The sequence below is a fragment of the Choloepus didactylus genome, chromosome 13 (assembly GCF_015220235.1).
Source record: "Choloepus didactylus isolate mChoDid1 chromosome 13, mChoDid1.pri, whole genome shotgun sequence".
In the NCBI taxonomy this organism is placed as follows: Eukaryota; Metazoa; Chordata; class Mammalia; order Pilosa; family Megalonychidae; genus Choloepus; species Choloepus didactylus.
Window position 1 is genome coordinate 4,787,842 of NC_051319.1, and position 13,471 is coordinate 4,801,312.

Here is a 13,471-nt window from a genome sequence, read left to right on the forward strand (position 1 = left end):
CTCAAACATATTTTATTTTAGAAGTTTCTAGTTTTGGCTCTTAAATACAGGGCTACAATCCATTTCAAGTTCCTTTTTATGTGGCAGGAAGTAAGGGTCAAGGTTCATTTTTCCTTGCACATGGCTTTTCGATTATTCCAGCATAATTTGTTGAAAAGAGTGTCCTTTCCCCACTGAATTGCCTTGTTGACTTTATCAAAAATCAGTTGGAAGGGAAAGAAGATGGTGGCATAAAGAGGAGTGGAAGCTAGTTTGTCCCCCTGGAACAACTAATAAACAACTAGGAATAACTAGTAAATAATCTGGAACAACTGTGAGGGACAAACGTGACTGTCTAATCATCATACACCAACCTGAATTGGGAGGAATGCCTGAGATCGCATCATAAAATCTGTAAGTAAAAACTGCAGATCCAAGCCAGGAGCCCCCTCCCTTCACGGCCCGAACTGCAAAGCCTCCTGGTGCTAGAGAGCAGCATTCTCCAAACAAGTGACTATAGCTCAGCTGAGCTCCAACTGGGGTTTTAATTAACAAACATGGACTGCTCAATACAAGATACAAATCCCCAAAAAGCAGACAGAGGCTTTTGGTGATGACTGACTTTGGAGAGCCGGAGGGTGGCCGTGGACTGGCCCTGAATGGGTCTTCTGTCCCTGTTTCAGCTCAGTGGAGAAAGCCTCAGCCATTTTCAGTTCCCAGTGCTCTGACCCAGAAAACAGTGGAGATAGCACATGCAGAGAGTCTATTCAAATGTAAATGACCTCTCCCTAGGAGGTATAATTTCTCTAAGAGGAAGAAGGTGGTGCCAACCTCTAATACCTGCCTTCCATTCAGAACCAGACCCCAGAGCCTGGAGGAAAACAGCCATGGGCCACACCTCCTTACACCAGTTGGGAGCTACAGGCTGACAGGCACCACCTGCTGGCTGGAAAAGCACAGTGACTTGAGGTCTCACAGGGTGTACCAGTCTTCTAAGACACACACCCTCAGGGAGACGTGATACTATTGCTTCCTTCTGAGACCTGAGCCCGTTCTGATCTGGGAAAACTTGCCTAGACAACAGAAAACTACAACTTACACTAAGAAAAACAAAGTTATGGCCCAGTCAAAGAAACAAACTTACACTTCAACTGAGATACAGGAATTTAAACAACTAATGCTAAATCAATTCAAGAAGTTTAGGGAAGATATGGCAAAAGAGATGAAGCATATAATGAAAACACTGGGCATACATAAGGTAGAAATTGAAAGTTCAAAAAAACACTGGCAGAATCTATGGAAATGAAAGGCACAACACAAGAGATGAAAGACACAATGGAAACATACAACAGCAGATCTCAAGAGGCAGAAGTAAACACTCAGGAACTGGAGAACAATGCACCTGAAAGCCTACACACAAAAAGAACAGATAGAGAAAAGAATGGAAAAATATGAGCAATGTCTCAGGGAACTCAAGGACAAAACAAAATGCAGGAATGTATATGTCATTGGTGTCCCAGAAGGAGAAGAGAACAGAAAAGGGGCAGAAGCAATAATAGAGGAAACAATCAACAAAAATATCCCATCTTGTGAGATACAGATCCAAGAAGAGCAGTGTACCCCAAACAGAATAGATCTGAATAGGCCTATACCAAGACACTTAATAATCAGATTATCAAATGTCAAAGATAAAGAGAGAATCCTGAAAGCAGCAAGAGAAAAGTGATCCATCACATACAAAGGTAGCTTGAAAAGACTATGTGCGGATTTCTCAATAGAAACCATGGAGGCAAGAAGGAAGTGGGGTGATATATTTCAGATACTGAAAGAGAAAAACCACCAACCAAGAATCCTATATCCAGCAAAACTGTCCTTCAAATATGAGGGAGAGCTTAAAATATTCTCTGAAAAACAGACAATGAAAGAGTTTGTGAACAAGATACCTGGTCTACAAGAAACACCAAAGGAAGCCCTGCAGACAGAAAGGAAAAGACAGGAGTGAGAGGTTTGGAAAACAATTCTGGGAGATAGTAGCACAGCAATGTAAGTACACTGAACAAAGATGACTGTGAGTATGGTTGAAAGAGGAAAGTTAGGAGCATGTGGGACACAAGAAGGAAGGAGGAAAGATAAAGACTGGGACTGTATAACTCAGTGAAACCTAGGGTGCCCAATGATTGTAATAAAAGGTACAAAATATGTTTTTACATGAGGTAGAACAAATGAATGTCAACATTGCAAGGTATTAAAAATAGGGATTGGGGGAAATATAATCAATGCAAACTAGAGACTATAATTAACAGAAACATTGTATTATGTTTCCTTTAATATAACAAAGGCAATATACCAAAGCTAAATGCATGGGGAGGAACAGGACATAGGGGAAGGGTATGGGACTCCTGATATTGCTGATGTTGTCTGACTGTTTATTCCACTTTAGTTTAATGCTATCTTTCCTTTTGTTGCTTTCTAGCTGTTTTTTTCTCTCTCTCTCTCTCTTTTTCTTCTTCTTTTGTCTCTCTACCTTCTTTGACTGTTCCTCCTTCTTTGTGAAAGAAATGGAGATGTCCTTAGATAGATAGTGGCGATGGTGCTGAATACATAAATACATGACTATACAGGGAACCAACAATTGTATACTTAGGATGGAATGTATGGTGTGTAAACAAAACTGTCTAAAAAAATGGGTTGATGAAGAAATCTTGAGGGCACTATATTGAGTGAAATAAGACAGACACATAAGGACAAATATTGCAGGGTCTCACTGATATGAACTAATAATAATATGTAAACTCATAGACATGAAATATAAGATACCAGGATATAGAACAATGCTAAAGAATGGGAAGCAGTTGCTTATTATGAGCAGAATGTTCAACTAGGGTGAACTTAAATGTTTGGAAATGGACAGAGGTGATGGTAGCATGTTGTGAGAATAACTAACAGTGCTGAATGGTGTGAGAGATGGTGGAAATGGTAAGCTCAGAGTCACGTATGTCACCACAAGGGAAGTTGGAGGTTAAAAGATGGGAATGTATAAAACAGTGAATCTTGTGGTGGACAATGTTCGTGATTAACTATACAAATACTAGAAATCCCTCTCATGAACTAGAACAAATGTATGACACTGTAACTAGAAGTTAATAATAGAGGGGAATACAGGAAAAATATATATACCTATTTCAAACTTTATACTACGGTTAGTAGTATTTTAACATTCTTTCATCAACAGTAACAAATGTACTATACCAAAACTATGAATCAGTAATGGAGGGGGGTTAGTTAGGGGTATGGGAGGATTTGAGTTTCCTTTTTTTGTCTTTATTTCTTTTCTGGAATAATGAAAATGTTCTAAAAATTGAAAAAAAAGTTAATTGTGGTAATGGATGCACAGCTGTACGATGGTACCATGGGCAATTGATTGCATACTTTGGATCATCGGATAGTTGTATGGTATGTGAACAATCTCAGTTAAAAAAAAGGCTTAAAATAAAAATCAATTGGCCATGTATGTAGGTGTCTATTTCTGGACTCTCCATTGATCTATATGTCTCTCTCCAATCTAATACTTTGACTAGGAAAGGTGAAAGAGAATGTCATTGTCTTGTTTCCAGTCTTCAAGGGAAAATATTCAGTCTTTTACCATTTAACTGCGATGTTAACTATAGGATTTTCATAGATGCCATTTATCAGGTTGAGGAAGTTCCCTTCTATTACTATTTTCCTGAGCATTTTTACCATGAATGGATGTTGGATTTTGTCAAATACTTTTTCTGCATCTTTTGAGATCATATGATTTTTACTTTTTAGTCTGTCAATAGGGTGAATTACAGTGCCTGATTTTCAAATGTTAAACCAACCTTGCATTCCTGAGATAAACTCCACTTGATTATGATAAATTATCTTTTTGATATATTGCTGGATTTGGTTTGCTAAAATTTTGTCTTTGTTCAAGAGGGATACTGCTCTGTGGCACTCTATTCTTATGATACAGTTTTGATATCAGGATAAATTTGCACAAAAATGCTCTATGGGCTAGTGGCAATGGTGAGTATTCTGGTAGCTCCAAGGGAGTAGTAAAGTAACTAATTGTCCCTCTGGTTTATTCATCAATTGCTTCCTGAGACTCTGATCTTTGGGAGTGTTAACAAAATCTACTTCCAAAAAACTATGGGATCAAACTATGAATTCTGGATTCCCTACAGGGTCCCTCCACTACAGCTAAAACAATTCATGCAAGTGACTGGCAGGCAAAAAATTCAATACATCTTCAAACTACATGCCTTAAATGTTGTTAAATATTTGCTTACAGGAGAGACTAAGCAGGATTTTGTGCACAAGTTACAGGAGGAAGACTCTGGTAGCAGTGGTCTGTTATCTCTGGCCCCACACTGGGACACTCCATTTAGCTAACCCAAAGCCCTTCTATTAATCCTCAAGTGTCACACTCTGTAGAAGGTGGTTTAATGACAATCTATTATTATGATTATGAATACAATTATGATTATGATATGCCCCTGGGGAAATTTGGCCTCTTCATCCTGAGCAATTTTGAAGGCAGTTCCATCCAATCACATGTGGGAAAATTCCTGAGAAAAATTCTCCTAAAGACCATTTTCTTCATCTTGTTCTACATCTGCTATGTTAGCACCACTAGCAGATTGGAAGCCTGGGTCTCCCTGTTGGCCTGTCCCCATATCTGGCTCTAACTTATTCAGACTCTCAGATGTCCTGTCTGAGCAGCATTTGCATTCTATTGCGGTTACAGTCACAAATACAAAAACTTACTGTTTAGTTTCCTTTTACGTTTCAGTCCTTTTTCCCTTATTTAGTGCCCATTAGGTACCAGGGAATATGTTAGCTGTCGGAATTATACAAAGAGAAATAAAAAGTGGCCCTTGATTTCAAGAAAATGACTACTAAAGAATTTTTATTTCTTGTGTTTCATGTGTTATTATTTCAACTGACTGCATCATAACTTGTATTATGATGTATTGTAATATATTACATCATGTTTGTAGCTAAAGATCAGCTTCTTATTATGAGTGAGTTTGAGAACAGATATTGCTTAAAATTTAATGGAAACAGTCACTAAATTGGCTCATCTCATACTGGTTGATTTATTTAGGGTCTTATTCCTAAATTATGAGGACTGCAGAGTAAAAAGAGACAAGGAATCCTGGAGCATATGTTATAATCAGAGACGTTTGAATATATAGACAAGTGTTTAAGTTTCCTTGGCTGCTCAAAACAAATACTATGAAATGGTTTGGCTTAAACAATGGGAATTTATTTGCTCATGGTTTTGAGGCCAGAAAAATGTCCAAATCAAGGTATCATCAAGGTGATGCTTTCTTCCCGAAGATCAGTTGTTGGGAATCCTTGTCTCCTCTGTCACATGGCAAGGAACATGGCTGTGTCAACTGGTCTCTCACTTCTCTTCCAGGTTTTTTTGCTTTCAGCTTCTTGCTTTCTTGGCTTTCTCTCTCTCTGCCTGAATTTCATTCTCTTATAAAAAGGACCCATGATAGGGTTAAGACCCAGCCTGATTGAAGCCAGCCACACCTTAACTGAAGTAGCCTCATCAAAATGTCCTACTTACAGTTGGTTCACACCCACAGGAATGGATTAACTTTAAGAACATGTTTTTCTGGGATACATACAGCTTCAAACCATCACAATGAGGATGATTAGCATTGCTGTCAGGGATACCATCAGAAGTTGCCTGTCCTTCTCATACTTTAACTTCTAATACTACAAGCTCAAAAAACAACAGAATGAAAATTAGAGTAAGCATTCCAGCCAATAATTTTTTCATGGTTCTCTTAATATGTGCTTAACTTGGGTAACTAACAAAAGTTGAAGATTTTAAGCTAAATCATACAAAGACTGATTTTCCCAAACATTGCTTTATTGGTGTTGGAGAGAGGAAAAATAAAAATATTGGACAAAAGTCCAGCATTTTCCCCCAGGGTTACAAGTATTGATATCTCATCCATTACCAACTCTCAGTCATTGAATGCCTGCAATGTTTGGTGCTGTACAGAACAGAACATTCAAAGGACCTGAGTCTTTAAATCAACAATTTGACATACCAGCAAGCAGCCCTCTTACTGGATGTCCTTTTTTTTTTCCTTAGCCCACTTTATTTTATGATGTACAGCACAAGTTATAAACTGGTGGCTATAGAGCTAATGTGGCCTAACCTTTGTTTCAAGAAACGTTGCCAGCATACAATAATGGGGAAATTGCCCATTAACAACCTGGATTTCCAGGTTTGGAAGGTCTGGCGATTCTGGGCCCACATTCCTGTGTGGCAACAATCAACGAAACTCTACTACCAGCTGCACCCTGTAAGAAAGGCATTTGGACGCCATGCTCTACCAGCTGGTTTCCCTAATTGCACCTTTCCTACCTAGAACCCCCAAGGCAGTGGTTTTCAAACCTGGCTTCACATTAGAATCACATAGGAGCTTTAAAAGATAGTGATGCCTGCATTCCACCTTCAGAGATTTTGATGTAATCCTTCTAGAGTACAGATTAGCATTGGGATTTTTATAAACTCCTCAGGTAATTCCAAAGCATAGCCAGAATTGAGGACCACTCTCTTAAAACAGTTCTCAAAGCTTAGCTTGCATACAAATCACCTGGGGATCTTGTTAACATGCAGATGGTGATTTGGTTGTCTGGGTTAGAGTCCCTGATTCTGCATTTCTAACAACCCCCTAAATGCTAATGCTGCTGGTTTATGGACTTCCCTACGAGAAGTAAAGCTCTAAAGCATTTGTATTTGATTTTCTTTATTGAATACTAAAAAGGATACTGAGAGTTCAAGTCTATCAGAAGTTTTTTCTAGCACTCAAATATTCAAAGTAGCTGCAGTGATGGTGAAGGAGAGTTTCCTACCAGTCCTCTTTGGGGAGGATACTTTCTCAAGCTTGCTATGGCCACTCAAAGCTTTTCTTGGTATTGGAGGTCCTTGACTTCCTTATGTCTGGCTTTCAAACCACTTTTGCTGTCATGAGTTATGTACATGACAGTTCTGTATCTTGGTTGGAGATTGGACATCTCCGACATTTTGAGCTCCTGGTGGTGGCTCCCCCTGCTAATCAACAGTTTGGCCGTTACTGTGAACTGCAGTGCTGTGAACTTGTTTGAGCATTTTATTGCGGTATTTTTCAGTCTATGTTCTCAGAAGCCTAGGGCCTAAAGCAGTAGCTTGCAAACTCTAGCATGCTTCAGATCACCTGAAGGACTTATTACAACAAAGAATGCTGGGCTCCACCTCCAGCATATCTGTTTCAGTGAGGATTGGAAATTTGCACTTCCAAGTTGTCAGGAGATGCTGATTCTGCTGGTCCAAGGACCTAGATTCTGGTGGGGTGGCCATGGGCCTCTTGGCCTCATAGCATAGCTTCTTACCTTATAGTAGTTACGTTTGGGAATTCCAGATTAAGATTTTATTAAAGAAAAATTTAGTGGGTTTTTTTTTTAAGTTTTTGAATACTGCTCTTGTGTTGCCTTTTGCCTTTATTATTTTATAGAAATCAATGGAAATGAAAATAAATAAAAATGCTAATCCTAGTGACATGGAGGAAGGTATCATCAATTCAATACAAATGAAACAAAGACAAATTATTCAGCATATGGTAAAAGAGCCCTATTTTACAACCATGGGGTTCTGTTTGGACTTAGGCTGTGTGTTCAAATATGATGGAAAAAAATTTTTAAGAAAATACAACATGTGCTGGGAATAAATTGCTGAAGACTGTATAGAAAAGGACATGCAATTAGAGATTGCATGCTATTTGTAGGTTTGGGAAATAGAATCCCACTGCAGCAGTACCTAAGTCTCTTTCCAGACAAAATAAGGTACAAAATAATGGGACAGCTGGTAAGGTTTTCATTTTTATAGTTTCTTTAGACCTGATCCAGAAGAAAATACTACAAACATCTTAATAGTTAATGTTTCAGCTTACTGAATTGGATCAAACTAATTCTACCACAAAGTGAGATGCATCATTCCATCTACAAATCTCAAAAAGATAAGGTATCAGGCCCTTCATTTTTACATTGTAGGTGTGAAGGTTGAAACTTGGTAAATTTCATGTTTACTTTCAAATAAAATGGATGTGGGTAGGTGCTTGCTTTTGTATCTCAATTTCAAGAGGCATGTTGGAATAACAGAAACCAATGCCTGAATGACCTAAGTGAAACTTACTTTTCCATTAGGACGTTAGTCACCTTTTAAAATAATTATATTTTCTAAGGACACTCAATAGTCAATGAATTTCAGGATGTTCTTTCCTCTGCTTCCAATGCCCACAGGCATAAACCATCACATTGAAAGTTTAACAAAAGTCTAAGTGCTTGGTTAAAATAGAATCCTCTTTCAAGGAAATTGGGGAAAAGCTGTCAAAAGGGCTTTGGGGCAAGCAGGCTGGACGTGTGCAGGACTCAAAACTCAAGAAGGGAATACCGAAAGAGCTTCATAAAAAGCAGGCTTTTTACATGTTACAATGGGAAGCAGCGGAACACAAGGTGCTGGTATTCCATCTTACCCATAACGGAAGAAGGTTTGAAGCAACATCGAAGTTTTCTTTAACACAGTAAATAATGATTATTAAATGAAGAATCTATTTAAAAACTAACATATTTAAGGCAATGTAATTCACAGGCGCTTTCTGCCACTGCACCCCCTCAGCAACCTGAGCAACCAGGAGGTCACTCAGGCCAAGTCTGCCTGAGCGATCTACATTGATTTGAAAACTGGAAGGGATCAGCCAGCGTACGCCCTCCCCATAAAACTCGCTTTCCTTCTCTCAGTCCACTGGGCTCCCGGTGGCGGCGGTGCCAGACTCCTGGAATTCGCGGCAGGCCGCGGGTGCTCCTACATCTGGCTCACCCTTTCACCCTTCTTTCACCCCCGGGGCGCCACGCGGGGTGGCGCGGTTTTTCCGCCCACTCCGGAGGCCATGCTGGCAAGCTCGGGAATTGCAGGGCCTCACCGCTTTGGCGAGCCCTGGAATCCGAGTCTTCCCCGCCACAGCCACTCTGCTGGAGTGCTGGGGGCTAAAAAAAAAAAAAGGGAGAGAGGGGGCTGGGATTTGTTTCAAGATACTCGGATCAGAGACGCAGCCAGCCTCCGGGGAGGTCTGAACTTGTCCCCCACCTCCCCATCCTCCCCACCACTAGTCCCGGAGGCGGAGAAGCTTAGGGGTGGGCGTCACGGAAGAGACGCCCAGCAGCCCGTGAGGCCAGGAGGTCGCAGACCCAGAGTGTCCCGCAGCGGAGAAAGCGCGCGCGCAGCCCAGCTGCCCAGGGTATCCCCGCGCCTGGGCGCGGAAAGCGAAGCTCGCAGCAGGAAAGGTCGGCGGGGCCGGATCTCCGCCACCCCCTGGCCACCCGGTTCCCTGGCGGACGTTGTGAGTGGCAGAGTCGGAGGGCGCGGCGCGGGCGGAGAAGGGCGGGGACGCGGGCTCTGGTTGGCGCGGCCTCAGGGGCGGGGAGCGCGGGGCCGGGCCGAAGGCGGGGCCCGCGCCTGGCGCTGGAGCTGCGGGCGACCAGAGAAGAGTCGCGAGCAGCTGAAGCGGAGTTAGAGGAAGCAGGGGCTGCCGCGAGGGCGGCAGGCAAAGGAGTCGGGGACGGCGAGCATCCGTCAGGGAAGGCCTGCGGGTCGGAGCCGGGTGGGAGGCGCACTGGAACCGTGCGCGCAGGAGGCCGCAGCTGCAGTCGGGGCCCGGTGGAGGAAGGAAGCCGGCGGCGGCGGAGGTAGGCTGCAGCGGGTCCGGGAGTGTGTGCCCGGGAGGGGGAGGTGGTGTGTGCGTGCGCTACTGCCGCTCTCTTCCTGTCACCAGCAGTCGCTTCTCCTTCTGCAGAGCAGAGCTGGGGGGAAGCGAGCCGTGCGCCGGCCCTCCCCACCGCCTGTATCCCCCGCCCGCCGGGCAGCTGCAGGCCCCGCGCCCCGGCTCCCCTTGCAGCGAGCACTCTACGCCCTCGGTGCCCCGGCCTTCCTCCGACCTGGCTCTGCACGCGCCGAGCGCAGACGTCCCTAGAGTTGCAGGCGTGTTCCGGCCTTCCCTCCACCCTTCGCTTACCGCACACTCCCAAGGGTTCCCACTGTCTCCTTGCTGCAGTTTTCCGGGGTCTGCCCCGGAGGGGAGCGCCCTCCCTACTGCCTTTGCGTTAACGGGAAGGAGCGATTCCTAAGTCCCCGGCCCTCCAGCTGCAGCCATGGTCGCTGCCCGGCCCCTTGCCCGGGGCTGACGGACAGCGGTGGTCTTCGGAGCTATCCCCTAGCCCCCGCCCTCCGAAGTTTGCCGCCCTCCTCTTCCGGGGTTGGGGAAGTGCTCCTCGGGGCGGTTAGTTGCTGGGGCCTTAACTCAGCTCCTTGCGCCGACCCGGCCTGGGCAGGTCGTTGGAGGCACGTTTAATGGGGTCTCGGAAACGCCCGGAAATCCAGCTTTTTGTAACGCTGTGCGAGACTGTAGGGACCTGCCCAGCAATATGGAGCCGGCAGGGGAGAATAAGGGAGGCTGCAAGCCCGAGCTAAAATATCTTGGGGAATTGTCTTGATGCTACAGCTCTAACACATATTCCCCAAGGGCAGAAATTGCCCTGCAGATCACAAGACAAAGAGAACAGAAAAGATAAGGCCCAGCACCCCATTACAGAAATGTTCTTTGGTAACCAGAATTCGAGCATGAAATGCAAGGGTGTGAGTGGAATGGCTGTTGCACGTTGAATGTAGAATGTGTGCGAGCTGGATTTGGGAAAATTCTTGTGATTCTCTGGGCGCTGTTAATATCGGTAAGGTCTGGTTTCCACCGTTAATCCGTGGAGGAGCTGCAGTGCTGTTGGTGTCTGACTTTACTCTTTCTTTGGGGATTTTATGATTTTAGAAGCAATTTTCTTTTCTTTTCCTCTTTGTCAGTCAGGGCGAAGTACGAATGGATAAAGCAGTTCCGGGTTTTGAATGCATCATAAGATTGTCATTTCAGTGTGATGGCGTTCAAGTTTTAGTTGTTAGGCGGGACATTCACAACACTTATTGACCAAGGCTTTATGTGAAGTTATGTTTTAATATTTCTTTAGCTTGTGTTATATTTTGACAACTTTAAAGATGGTTAGGTATTAACTAGGAAAGTTCAGAGTAGGTAGACAGGTTCATTTCTGTTGCAGGCTATCAGACTTATAGATCTTACAAGTCTACATTATTAGGAATTTAGTGACCTCTGCATAGGAGAAGCCCACAAATGTCTTATCATTGAAAACAAACAATGCGTCTCACTAGCTATAACTTTTTGATAGATTATGCTGTTCTTGGAATAAATTGTTTAAAAGGAACCTCTAATAATTTTCTTAGGAACAGAGTTGCTTAAACTTTTGGGGAGCAAATGTTTGGGTCATTACAAAGAAAATACCCTAAGAATGATATTTTTTGTCTCTGTAAGGTTTGGGAAGGTATGTTTAGTTGGGGCATGACATAGCTGAGTTTTGCTGATAATTAGGAGTTCAGAGTCAAGGCTTAAACTAGAAAGGCGGGTGGGGTGGGGGGTGGGGGTCCCTATCTTGCAGAAATGCTGGGTAGTGTCACTGCTGGTCTTTTCAGCTTTTATAGGCCAGTTGCAAGTAGGTACTTAGAGCATCATTCTACTTTTTGCATAGAAGTGTATAGAGTTGTATGATTGGAAGAAAGTTTTATGTATCTGATACTGGTTCTCAAAGTGTTACAGTCATTTGCTTATAACTTTCATCTTGATTTGGGACCTGCTCTTGTCAGTTACATAATAGAACTCTGCAATATACACACTGCTGTCTGCCTTTTAAAAAATGGTATCACCATGCCTTTTTGAATCTGTGATGCTCTACAGTCAGTGTAAAAAAGCATTTCATTTACCATTGATTAACTTTATTGTCTTCTTTAACTGTTTCTTGAATTTAAGTTTATTAACTTAGAAGAACCCCACAAAGTAATGTTGGTTTGGGGAAACAAAAGCAGTACAATAAGTTGTAGGTAATACATATTTTGATTATTGACAGGTTTTAGAATATTATTGGGAGGGTGCATATGAGAGTGGTGATGTGCATTAAGCTTCTGGAAATGTGGATGGCACCCAAGCTGGTTTTTGAAGGGTTTTGGATCTTAGGGACAAAACTACTCAACTTACCTAAGTTTTGTACTGTTAAAAGTGTTGATCATTTCTTTAATTAATTTTTTCCATGAAGGTCTTATAAAAAAGGCTGGTATGTTTGTTGAAATCTCCTTTTTGTTTGTTTGTTTGTTTGTTTATTTGTTTGGTAGCTCAGGACTATTCTAGGAAGGCTTTCACTCTGAAAGATTGTCCACATGCTCATTAAAAGAGGAGCAATTCTAGTTCAGCTTTTAGTGTGTCTGCATTTTGCGATTTGCAAAATGTGTTTTATTGAATAAAGAGATGATAAATGAGCAGATTGAAAAAAATGATTTTATGGTGAGGCAGAAAGCTGAGATAAAGTTTGGGTTTGGGTTTGGGTTTTGTTTTTAATTCTCACACATTTGAGGTGAACATAATGCAGAAGAAAATGGGAAGTGCTGAAGTATTAATATATTACTGTACCTTTTAGACAGGCTCCCTATAGATTTCCCTCTTTTAGAGGACCCAGGAATTTGCAAGAGAAGTGTCTTAATGGTAAAACCCTCTGAAGGCTGGAAGACTGATCAATGAAAGTGGCTATCAATTTTGTTTTTACTTTAGAAGACATAATGTAAATGTTATCACCTGCTTTTTATCAAAGACTTGGTTGTAATTAATTTTTGAATTATTCATATTTATTGCATATTTTCATGCCTCCTTCACCTACACCCTAATCTGATTATTCGCCATGATTCTGCCAAAGCTCTTACAGATTTACTTGCCTAAAAGAGTGGTGTTGAAAGGCCATTTCATGTACATCAGGCCAAATGAACTGAAAACTAGACTATGTAATTACTCATAAACTTGCCTGTTTGGCTTATGTTAGGATTTTTTAGAAAGGGTATAATGTGTGTAGTATAGCTTTTACTTTAAAAAAAAAATGCCTACTAGAAAAATATCTTTGGAAATTTTAATTCTTTCAGCATTGTTTTCCTTAAAGTAAATCAAATATGTACCCACAGGCACCTGTAGTCAAAATAGTTTTCAGGTTAATGATCACCCCAGTGAGTTGTGTAGTCACAGGAGTCTGGCCAGAGTGTGAGGAGACTCCACCAGTGGGCGCAGTGAGTTAATAAAGCCAAGATGCCAGGCAGGCTGTGCCTTGCTTCTGGCGCTTTGCTCCATGGACACCCAAGTGGTCCTGACCAAGGCTCTGCCCCAGGAATTAGGGCTGTGACAGAGATTCGGCTGCCTTCAGTCCCCGGAGGACTGCATTTGTGCTGTCATCTTTTTGTTCTTTGAGGGCAACCCAGGGAGCAGACACCAAACTCTGTTGGAGAGGAGAATTGCCCCCTGCCCCTGCCCCAAAACCCCAC

At 42.4% G+C, this 13,471-nt stretch overlaps 1 protein-coding gene across 3 annotated transcripts in view; it reads left to right on the forward strand.

The window, feature by feature from the left end:
* PIK3R1 (phosphoinositide-3-kinase regulatory subunit 1) overlaps positions 1 to 13,471 on the forward strand; it is a 175,742-nt gene that overhangs the window by 85,062 nt on the left and 77,209 nt on the right. Inside the window, exon 1 of one of the 3 annotated variants that reach the window (XM_037802023.1) lies at positions 9,552 to 9,750. The exons of 1 other annotated variant lie outside the window; for it this stretch is intronic. The gene's annotated coding sequence lies outside the window, so the exon portion shown is untranslated. Of the gene's footprint in view, positions 1 to 9,551; positions 9,751 to 13,471 lie in introns of those variants that run through there. One more of the 3 variants, XM_037802025.1, reaches the window with a different exon arrangement.